The sequence below is a fragment of the Stenella coeruleoalba genome (genome assembly GCF_951394435.1).
Source record: "Stenella coeruleoalba genome assembly, chromosome: 10".
In the NCBI taxonomy this organism is placed as follows: Eukaryota; Metazoa; Chordata; class Mammalia; order Artiodactyla; family Delphinidae; genus Stenella; species Stenella coeruleoalba.
Genome location: NC_137156.1, coordinates 6,396,122 through 6,408,117, shown reverse-complemented (window position 1 = coordinate 6,408,117; position 11,996 = coordinate 6,396,122).

Sequence of the window (11,996 nt, the reverse complement as noted above, 5' to 3'; positions counted from 1 at the left end):
TAATAATCAAAGGCGTAATCATTAAAGCAGGCATAACGTTTGACGTAGGGTGTAGCAAATGTATCCATTGTGAAATAACCAAAATGATGTCTCTCTTTACAAATTGAAAACAATCAGGCATTAGGAGTTTAACGCTACAGTCTTTTTAACAGATCCCAACAAGCAAAGCTAAAATTTAGGCTAATAAATGTAATAACTTAAAATAGGAACAGTAATGTTACTGGCTCCCTAGAAGTGCCAAACCAAACTTTACCTCTAGGAATATCAATACCAAAGTGAAAGGGTCCAGCCACGTATCGTTCTGAATTTATCTTTCTGAAAGAGTCCAGCCAATATCCTTTCTGATGGCAAATACCAGCGAAGACTTCCCTACAAATGTCCTGTAGTATTTTGTTGTATCTGTGAAAAGCCCATTCCATAAGGTCACATCAGAGCTGCAGGGGACAAGGGTTTTCCTTTCCTCCTCATCATTAAAAAATATAACCCAAAAGGAAGGGGAATAACCATGATTATGATTCATAAATGCATAGGCTTTGAAGTCAGATGACTCAGCAGTTCCACTTGTCAAATATAAGACTTTGGACGAGTAACACAGCCTTGCTAAGCTTCAGTTTATTTAGATCTAAAACAAGGGACCAGAATGACACATAACGTAAAAGATTATGTGAGAAAAAAATAAGATCTGACATTTGAAGCAAGTTTTCAGGTGCTTGACACCTAGGTACTGGATAGATATTGCACTTCTTTTGTTTTCCCTTAAAGCTTAAGGTCACAGAATTTCAGCTTCTCCTTAAACAACCCTTGATGGCAAATACCAGTGAAGACTTCAGTCTTGTTGCGTCATTAAAATCATAGCGCCTTATTCGGTAACAAGTTAGATGTTATCTCGTATGATTGTGCAGCCATTGTGAAACAGATAGCTTTCCTCATCTTGAGAATCATCAGGGGTGGGAGTTCAGTTCCTGTGTGACCATCCACTCCAGTCTGGACTGTCCTGAATTCTTCCTTATGATTTCCATAAGTGTTTCCAAGTTGTACCCTCAAGCAAAAGGTAACAGGCATATATTATCTTCCATATGAGGGTCTTTCAAAGGGCATGAAGATTGCTGCTGCCATTCCTCAAAATATTTCTTTTCTCCATGGTAAAACATATTTTTGTTTGTGTTTTTGTTCATCAAGTAATATGCTTTTCAGGTACATCAACATGTGGTGTACATTCCTCTGGGGATATTCTACTTTATCACTGTTCATTTTATACACAGAGGCTGTGTTCTTCTTTGGGCAATACACTGTACTTCCATTATTATTATTATTATCCAAATAGTCTTTTCAGTAGTTATGTGCTGGATTAAGTTGAATTTACTAATGAATTAATAATTTTTAATATTACACCATTTCTGCCCTACCCTATACGCATCAAATTTAAAAATCCAAAATAAACAAAACATGGAATGTCATATATATGTCAGTTACATTTCATCTTATCTTTATGGTTCTTCTTTCCTGTTACAATTTTGCGTTTGTATTCTGTCATCCATAATGTAAGTCTTTTGGTCATTTGTGAATTCAATAGTCATATTATGAAAGGATAAATTGTAAAGGTAATTGCAGACTTTTGACTTTATAGTCTTGTTAGAAAGGTTCAGCAGACTTTGGTCATCACCAGATTTGGATCATGGTCATTGGTGACAGGGCCAGCAATCCAGACAAGTGCCACCACCAGGTGTGAAGAATAATTCCCAAGCATCAGAAACAGAATGACAATGAATACCTCAGGTCAAACCTGCAAAAGAATCAGAGTCAGGCTGCCAAAAGCCAGGGAATATAAAACAAAGAAAAGTAAATTAAAGGGTGCTGAGGGATCAATTGTATTTTCAATCTGGAGTTTATATTTAGGGAAGTGGTAGAAGAAACGCAGTCAGTGTCACTGCTGAAGGGCAGTATAACTAAACTTTCCTTTTTGTTCTTTGAATTCTGAGACCTCTTTGGTGGGATCCATTCCTTTCAGAAGACAGCTACCAACTGCAACAGTAGAGGTGTGAAGAAGCACAGGCAGCATTTTTGACAGAATAGTCAATAATTTGACAGAATAGAGCTCCTGAAAACTACTGATTATTCATATATTGAGTTACTTTTGTTTAGTTTATGTACTACACATAGACTCCTAGAATTTCTATTAAGCATTCCATATTTCAGAAAAGAGAAATTGGCAAGATGATCCTGCTTACTATCTCTCAAGGTCACGCCCGGGTAGACACATTATACAGAGTGCTAGCTCCTGATACACTTTCTCAAAAGTTCGTTGAAAATTCCAGTTTCACTCCGACGTGTAAAGAGTTTGGAGGTTGTCACTCCCATCCTCACAACAAGTGAAAAACTGAACAGACTGAAAATAAACAACTCTTCTTAGATCCTTAAAAACAAACACAGACAAGACAGAGGAATTTTCTCTGTAGCGTTTCCAGTTTTCTCTCATCTTTCCCACTCCTCACCAGTTAGGGAAGGGAAAAATGGGAAGAAGTAACTAAGCAGAGATGCCCTTTAGAATACTGATACGGGGGTGGGGCCAGCACTTGCCCAGCTCAGGGGAAGACCTGAAGTTGCTTTTTTTCAGTTTTACTCAAATTGGGGACCTTCAGGGAGGCTTTCACTCCTGAGCCTACCAGGTGGTCTACGACTCCATCCTGCATTTGACGTAATTATATGTTTCTTGAGACATAGAAAAGAGGGTTGTTTTATGGGATAATTTAAGATAATAGTTTTCAAATCTGTTTTATGCAATACATGTTAATCACTAACTCATTCAACAAACTATGAGTAGCCTGAGTAGAGATGGGTCTTGGGAAACAGGGATTCTTTTACCATCTTAACTACCATCCCATAATGTGAATAAATAATGGAGATTAAGTTTGCATAAAAACTCACCCAGACAAGAAAGAACAAGTATTGGTGAGGATGTATAGAAAAGGGAACCCTCATGCACTGTTGGTGGGAATGCAAATTGGTGCAGCTCTTATGGAAAACAGTATAATGGTTCCTTAGAGAACTAAAAATAGAACTCCCATATGACCCAGCAATTCTGCTTCTGGGTGTTTATCCAAAGAAAATGAAAACACCAGTTCAAAAGATATACGTATCCCTATGTTCATTGCAGCACTATTTACAATAACCAAGATATGAAAGCACCCTAAATGTCCATCGATAGATGAATGGATCAAGATGATATGTATATACAATGGAATATTACTCGGCCATAAAAAGAATGACATCTTGCCATTTGTGACAACATGGATGGACCTAGAGGGTATTATGCTAAGTGAAATAAGTCAGACACAGAGTGAAATACTGTACGATTTCACTTGTATGTGGGATCTAAAAAACAAAATAAAACAAACAAACAAAACAGAAACAGACTCACAGAGAACAAACTGGTGGTTTCCAGAGGGGAGGAGAGTGAGGGGCAGGGATGAGTGAAATAGGCGAAGGGGGTTATAAGAGGTCCAAACTCCCAGCTATAAAATAAATGAAAAGTAAAACTCATCCAAGTTCACAGGCAAAAATATCACTAGATACTTATCTCTAGGACTACAGTTGTGACTAAACTAGAGGACTTCGCGATGGCAAGGATTCCTTCCGACCAACGCGCCTAGCTCGTTCTCATCATCACCACTCTGCTGACCAGTGGTGTCCTGGAAAGTTCCCATTTAAATTCAGCCTCCCTTTCTCCACTCCTCACTATCGGTCAGATATTGTCTATCACTCCTTTTTACTGGTTTTCATCATTATACTTACTACAATTTACAGTTATCCACTTATTTATTCACTTCTTCGTTACTGCTTTCATACATTTTAAACTCCCTGAGAGTAAGGACCCTGTGTATTTTATTCACCAAAATATGTATAGTTCTTCACATTACCTGATGCAGAGTGTCATTCAAAGACAACTGCTTATTGATTAATTTAAAGAATAAACAAACTTGCAATGGTGCCATGTCCAGTGTTCTTCATGTTAGAGAACGCATATGTCTCTCAGCTTAGGGCTCAAAGAATTTAAATTATTAATGCCCCACTTACTCTAAGAAGCTGTTAAAGTCCTCTCCTATGCCTTCAATTTGTCTAAGCAATTGTTTTAAATCCACAAGTTACTGTTGACTGGAAAACTGAAGATCAGAATAAAGTAGTCTTCTGACACATATTGAGGAAAACAAAACTTGGACATAAGTAAAAACTCAAAGAAATATTGATAATTCAGAGTATTCTTTTCCTTGAGTATTTCAAGCATCAAATCTATGATAAAATAAAGCTAAGTTTACTGACTAGGATCCATCCAGCCAGCCAACAGATGTTGTGGTAGAGAGAAGTTAATATAATAAAATACAATACAGCTTGATGTAGACATTAGAGTGGTTGATACATGACTGTGACAAGACACCATTATTAGAAGTTGAGTTTCTTAAAATTAAAACAAAACGGTTTGGGATATTCGTAATATTTGTAATCAATAGTAAGCAGATAAAAGTTTCATAACAACCTATTAGTCAAGAATTTTCTTTTTCCAAATGACCAATGCATCACGTAGTAAAGAAGTAGTTCTTATGATTAACTGTTGCAGAAACATTTTATCTGAAATTATTTGCTATTATTTAATCCAGAAACCCCTCTGATACAATAAGGGAAAGCTGACAAAGGCAGGTAGTTTTGAAAGATTACCTTTAATATTTGGCATAATAGTCTGTAATGGTCCCTCCGGCTCTGATCACTCAAATATTGAATTAAAGAAAAGCAAAGGTGAAGTTGAATCCGCTCATATTGCCTTAATAACAATTATGTGGTGCTTTTAACCTGTGATTTCATTTGTCCCTTGGTTTACCTTCTCTTTTTAATTTTTATTGGGGTATAGTTGCTTTACAATGTTGTGTTAGTTTCTAGTCTACAGCAGAATGAGTCAGCTATACGTATACAGATATCCCCTCTTTTTTTGTATTTCCTTCCCATTTAGGTCACCACAGAGCACTGAGTAGTACTCCCTGAGCTATACAGTAGATTTTCATTAGTTACCTATTTTATACATAGTATCAATAGTGTATATATGTCAATCCCAATCTCCCAATTCATCCCACCACCCTCCTTGGTGTCCATACGTTTGTTCTCTATGTCTGTGTCTCTATTTCTGTTTTGCAAATAAGATCATCTATACCCCTTGGTTTATCTTTTGAAATGTTCCCAATTGTTTTTCAGGTCACTGAAATACCATAGTTATCATTTTGGATGAATGTATCCTAACTTGTGTTAAAATAGAACCCCCTGAGATAATGAAAACACTTTTAGCTTTAGCAGTCAACCAGGAAATGAACTTGTGGAAAGGAAGGGCATGGAGAGGGGGTGCAAGGGGCAGCTGTGATTGGCATGGAACTATGAGAAAAGCTCAAAGGCAGAATTAGTGTGTTCTTTGGGTGGGTATTAAGAAAATAGGAGTAAATGAACTGAGGGCAGCAGTAGAGAATGAATTAGGAGAAAGACTTAAAAAGATCACTAATAACTAGTACTCCAATAATAAACATCTCTACATAGCATGTTAACAGTTTAAATGTACCATATAGAGATCCAATTTCAGTAAGAAGGTAGTCTAGGTGTTTTGCCCAGCCCTCTTACTGAAAGAAAAAAAAAAAAGAAAAAATGATAGATAAAATATTTGGAAAATATATGGTGGGACAAGATGTTCCTGGCTCATTTTTCCCTGTGCCTCCCCTGTAAATACATCCTTATACACCAGAAATAATTGAACAGGTGAACTTAAAATGACTGTAAAAGACAGAACAAAGAAGCTGGACTGGCTAGGAATCTCAAGACAGGAGGAAAGATGCCAAATTGAGTTCCTGGATTTTCTTTTGCCCTCCCATATATGCAAGACTGGATTGAGGAGAGGCCCGCAACCTAGAACTGCCAAAAGGCATTAAAAAAAAAAAAAAAAAAAAGTAAAGCCTGCTATTTCTGGCCAAAGGACTGGCAAATGAGCAGTCCAGCAAAGACCTAACAGGGAGGTCCACCCCTGCCCAGCACCAGGACCAGAAGGGCCTATGCAGGAATCCGTCCTCTCTCTTCCCAGTGGAGTCTCAGGAGAAGCATCGGTGAGGTCAGCCCCACACCTTGGGCAGTAGCAGGCCTGATCTGCCACTGTCAGCGCCCCCAGAGCTCCTGCCCCACCCAGGGCAGTGGTGACAGCATCTGCCACAGCAGCAGTGACTAAGGTCCACTGTTTCCTGAACCTCCCACACAGTGGCAACGTGAAAGGCAGGTGGTACTTGCAAGGATCAATCAAGAACCCCAGAAAAGCATAACAATAAAACTGACCAGAATAGCATTGCAAAGTCTCTAAAAACTAAGTTGTCATCAGAACTACAGCTCATAAAAATAATCCAGGACTTACATGTGAAACCTGCTCAGAGTTACTGATGACTGAAAAAGAAGATCTAAAAAGGATGAAGAGTCTCCTAATATTATATGCAAAACATTGAGGATACATGCAGAAAAGTCACTCGTTATACCAAGAATTGTTTAAAAAACACTTCAGTGAGAAAAGACAAGACAACCAGCCAACACTGAGATGAATCAGTTGTTGGAATTATCTGATAGTATTTTAAAGCATCTCTCGTCTAGAGACTTCAACAATTACAAATTCTCTTGAAAAAATGAAAAAAAGAAAACATTAGTAAAGAAATAGAAGTTATAAAAATGAACCAAATAGAAATTATATAACTGGAAAATAGAATAATTGCAATAATAACTTTCTGGGTAGGCTCAGTAGTAGAGTAGAGATGACGCCCTCCAGCAACCTACACGCAGAGACGGGGCCAAATCCAAAGCTGAACCCCGGGAGCTGTGAGAACAAAGAAGAGAAAGGGAAACCTCTCCCAGCAGCCTCAGGAGCAGCAGATTAAATCTCCACAATCAACTTCATGTACCCTGCATCTGTGGAATACCTGAATAGACAATGAATCATCCCAAATTGAGGAGGTGGACTTTGGGAGCAACGATATATATATATATTTTCCCCTTTTTCTCTTTTTGTGAGTGTGTATGTGTATGCTTCTGTGTGTGATTTTGTCTGTATAGCTTTGCTTTTACCATTTGTCCTAGTGTTCTGTCTGTCCTTTGTTTTTTTTTAATTTTTTCTTAATAATTATTTTTTATTTTAATAACTTTATTTTATTTTACTTTATTTTATTTTATTTTATCTATTTTATTTCTTTCTTTCTATTTGTTTCTCCCTTTTATTCTGAGCCGTGTGGATGAAAGGCTCTTGGTGCTCCAGCCAGGCGTTAGGGCTATGCCTCTGAGGTGGGAGAGCCAACTTCAGGACACTGGTCCACAAGAGACCTCCCAGCTCCACGTAATATCAAATGGCAAAAATCTCCCAGAGATCTCCATCTCAACACCAAGACCCAGCCTCACTCAATGACCAGCAAGCTACAGTGCTGGACACCATATGCCAAACAACTAGCAAGACAGGAACACAACCCCATCCATTAACAGATGGGCTGCCGAAAATCATAATAAGGCCACAGACACCCCAAACACACCACCAGACCTAGACCTGCCCACCAGAAAGACAAGATCCAGCCTCATCCACCAGAACACAGGCACTAGTCCCCTCCACCAGGAAGCCTACACAACCACAACCCACTGAACCAACCTTAGCCACTGGGGACAGACACTAAAAACAACAGGAACTACAAACTTGCAGCCTGCAAAAAGGAGACCCCAATCACAGTAAGTTAAGCAAAATGAGAAGACAGAAAAACACACAGCAGATGAAGGAGCAGGGCAAAAACCGACCAGACCTAACAAATGAAGAGGAAATAGGCAGTCTACCTGAAAAAGAATTCAGAATAATGATAGTAAACATGATGCAAAATCTTGGAAATAGAATGGAGAAAATACAAGAAACGTTTAACAAGGACCTAGAAGAACTAAAAAGCAAACAAACAGTGATGAACAACACAATAAATGAAATTAGAAATTCTCTAGAAGGGATCAATAGCAGAATAACTGAGGCAGAAGAATGGATAAGTGACCTGGAAGATAAAATAGCAGAAATAACAACTGCAGGGCAGAATAAAGAAAAAAGAATGAAAAGAATTGAGGACAGTCTCAGAGACCTCTGGGACAACATTAAATGCACCAACATTCGAATTATAGGGGTCCCAGAAGAAGAAGAGAAAAAGAAAGGGACTGAGAAAATATTTGAAGAGATTATAGTTGAAAACTTCCCTAATATGAGAAAGGAAATAGTTAATCAAGTCCAGGAAGCACAGAGAGTCCCATACAGGATAAATCCAAGGAGAAACACACTAAGACACATATTAATCAAACTATCAAAAATTAATACAAAGAAAAAATATTAAAAGCAGCAACGGAAAAACAACAAATAACACACAAGGGAATCCCCATAAGGTTAACAGCTGATCTTTCACCAGAAACTCTGCAAGCCAGAAGGGAGTGGCAGGACATATTTAAAGTGATGAAGGAGAAAAACCTGCATCCAAGATTACTCTACCCAGCAAGGATCTCATTCAGATTTGATGGAGAAATTGAAACCTTTACAGACAAGCAAAAGCTAGGAGAGTTCAGCACCACCAGGCCAGCTTTATAACAAATGCTAAAGGAACTTCTCTAGGCAGGAAACACAAGAGAAGGAAAAGACCTACAATAACAAACACAAAACAATTAAGAAAATGGTAATAGGAACATACATATTGATAAATACCTTAAATGTAAATGCATTAAATGCTCCAACCAAAAGACATAAACTGGCTGAATAGATACAAAAACAAGACCCGTATATATGCTGTCTACAAGAGACCCACTTCAGACTAGGGACACATACAGACTGAAAGTGAGTGGATGGAAAAAGATATTCCATGCAAATGGAAATCAAAAGAAAGCTGGAGTAGCAATTTTCATATCAGGCAAAATAGACTTCAAATAAAGACTATTACAAGAGACAAAGAAGGACACTACATAATGATCAAGAGATTGATCCAAGAAGAAGATATAGCAACTGTAAATATTTATGCACCCAACATAGGAGCACCTCAATACATAAGGCAAATGCTAACAGCCATAAAAGGGGATATTGACAGTAACACAATAACAGCAGGGGACTTTAACACCCCACTTTCACCAATGGATAGATCAACCAAAACGAAAATAAATAAGGAAACACAGGCTTTAAATGATACATTACCCAAGATGGACTTAATTGATATTTATAGGACATTCCATCCAAAAACAACAGAATACACTTTCTTCTCAAGTGCTCATGGAACATTCTCCAGGATAAATCATATCTTGGTTCACAAAGCAAGCCTTGGTAAATTTAAGAACTGAAATCATATCAAGTTTCTCTTCTGACCACAATGCTATGAGACTAGCTATCAATAAAAGGAAAAAAACTGTAAAAAACACAAACACATGGAGGCTAAACAACACACTACTAAATAACCAAGAAATCACTGAAAAAATCAAAGAGGAAATCAAAAAATACCTAGAAACAAATGAAAAGGAAAACACGATGACCCAAAACCTATGGGATTCAGCAAAAGCAGTTCTAAGAGGGAAGTTTATAGCAATACAATCCTACCTCAAGAAACAAGAAAAATCTCAAATAAACAACCTAACCTTACACCTAAAGCAATTAGAGAAAGAAGGACCAAAAAACCCCAGTTAGCAGAAGGAAAGAAATCATAAAGATCAGATCAGAAATAAATGAAAAAGAAATGAAGGAAACGGTAGCAAAGATCAATAAAACTAAAAGCTGGTTATTTGAGAAGATAAACAAAGTTGATAAACCATTAGCCAGACTCATCAAGGAAAAAAAGGGAAATGACTCAATACAATTAGAAATGAAAAAGGAGAAGTAACAACTGACACTGCAGAACTACAAACGATCATGAGAGATTACTACAAGCAACTCTATGCCAATAAAATGGACAACCTGGAAGAAATGGACAAATTCCTAGAAATGCACAACCTTCCGAGACTGAACCAGGAAGAAATATGAAATACGAACAGACCAATCACAATCACTGAAATTGAAACTGTGATTAAAAATCTTCCAACAAACAAAAGCCCAGGACCAGATGGCTTCAAAGGCGAATTCTATCAAACATTTAGAGAAGAGCTAACCCCTATCCTTCTCAAACTCTTCCAAAATATAGCAGAGGGAGGAACACTCCCAAACGCATTCTACAAGGCCACCATCACCCTGATACCAAAACCAGACAAAGATGTCACAAAGAAAGAAAACTACAGGCCAATATCACTGATGAACATAGATGCAAAAATCCTCAACAAAATACTAGCAAACAGAATCCAGCCGCACATTAAAAGGATCATACACCATGATCAAGTGGGGTTTATCCCAGGAATGCAAGGATTCTTCAATATACACAAATCAATCAATGTGATACATATTAACAAATTGAAGGAGAAAAACCATATGATCATCTCAATAGATGCAGAAAAAGCTTTCGACAAAATTCAACACCCATTTATGACAAAAACCCTCCAGAAAGTAGGCATAGAGGGAACTTTCCTCAACATAATAAAGGCCATATATGACAAACCCACAGCCAACATCCTCCTCAATGGTGAAGAACTGAAACCATTTCCACTAAGATCAGGAACAAGACAAGGTTGCCCACTCTCACCACTATTATTCAACATAATTTTGGAATTTTTAGCCACAGCAATCAGAGAAGAAAAAGAAATAAAAGGAATCCAAATCAGAAAAGAAGAAGTAAAGCTGTCACTGTTTGCAGATGACATGATACTCTACATAGGGAATCCTAAAGATGCTACCAGAAAACTACTAGAGCTAATCAATGAATTTGGTAAAGTAGCAGGATACAAAATTAATGCACAGAAATCTCTGGCATTTCTATATACTAATGATGAAAAATCTGAAAGAGAAATTAAGGGAACACTCCCATTTACCATTGCAAGAAAAAGAATAAAATATCTAGGAATAAACCTTCCAAGGAGACAAAAGACCTGTATGCAGAAAATTATAAGACACTGATGAAAGAAATTAAAGATGATACAAACAGATGGAGAGATATACCATGTTCTTGGATTGGAAGAATCAACACTGTGAAAATGACTCTACCACCCAAAGCAATCTACAGATTCAATGCAATCCCTATCAAACTGCCAATGGCATTTTTTACAGATCTAGAACAAAAAATTTCACAATTTTTATGGAAACAAAAAAGACCCCAAATAACCAAAGCAATCTTGATAAAGAAAAACAGAGCTGGAGGAATCAGGTTCCCTGACTTCAGACTATACTACAAAGCTACAGTAATCAAGACAGTATGGTACTGCACAAAAACAGAAATATAGATCAATGGAACAGGATAGAAAGCCCAGAGATAAACCCATGAACATATGGTCACCTTATCTTTGATAAAGGAGGCAAGAATATACAGTGGAGAAAAGACAGCCTCTTCAATACGTGGTGCTGGGAAAACTGGACAGGTACATGTAAAAGTATGAAATTAGAACACTCCCTAATACCATCCACAAAAATAAACTCAAAATGGATTAATGACCTACATATAAGGCCAGACACTATAAAACTCTTAGAGAAAGACATAGGCAGAACACTCTATGACATAAATCACAGAAAGATCCTTTTTGACCCACCTCCTAGAGAAATGGAAATAAAAACATAAATAAACAAATGAGACCTAATGAAACTTAAAAGCTTTTGCACAGCAAAGGAAACCATAAACAAGACGAAAAGACAACCCTCAGAATGGGAGAAAATATTTGCAAATGAAACAACTGACAAAGGATTAATCTCCAAAATTTACAAGCAGCTCATGCAGCTCAATATCAAAAAAAAAAAACCAACCCAATCCAAAAATGGGCAGTAGACCTAAAATGACATTTCTCCAAAAAAGATATACAGATTGCCGACAAACACATAA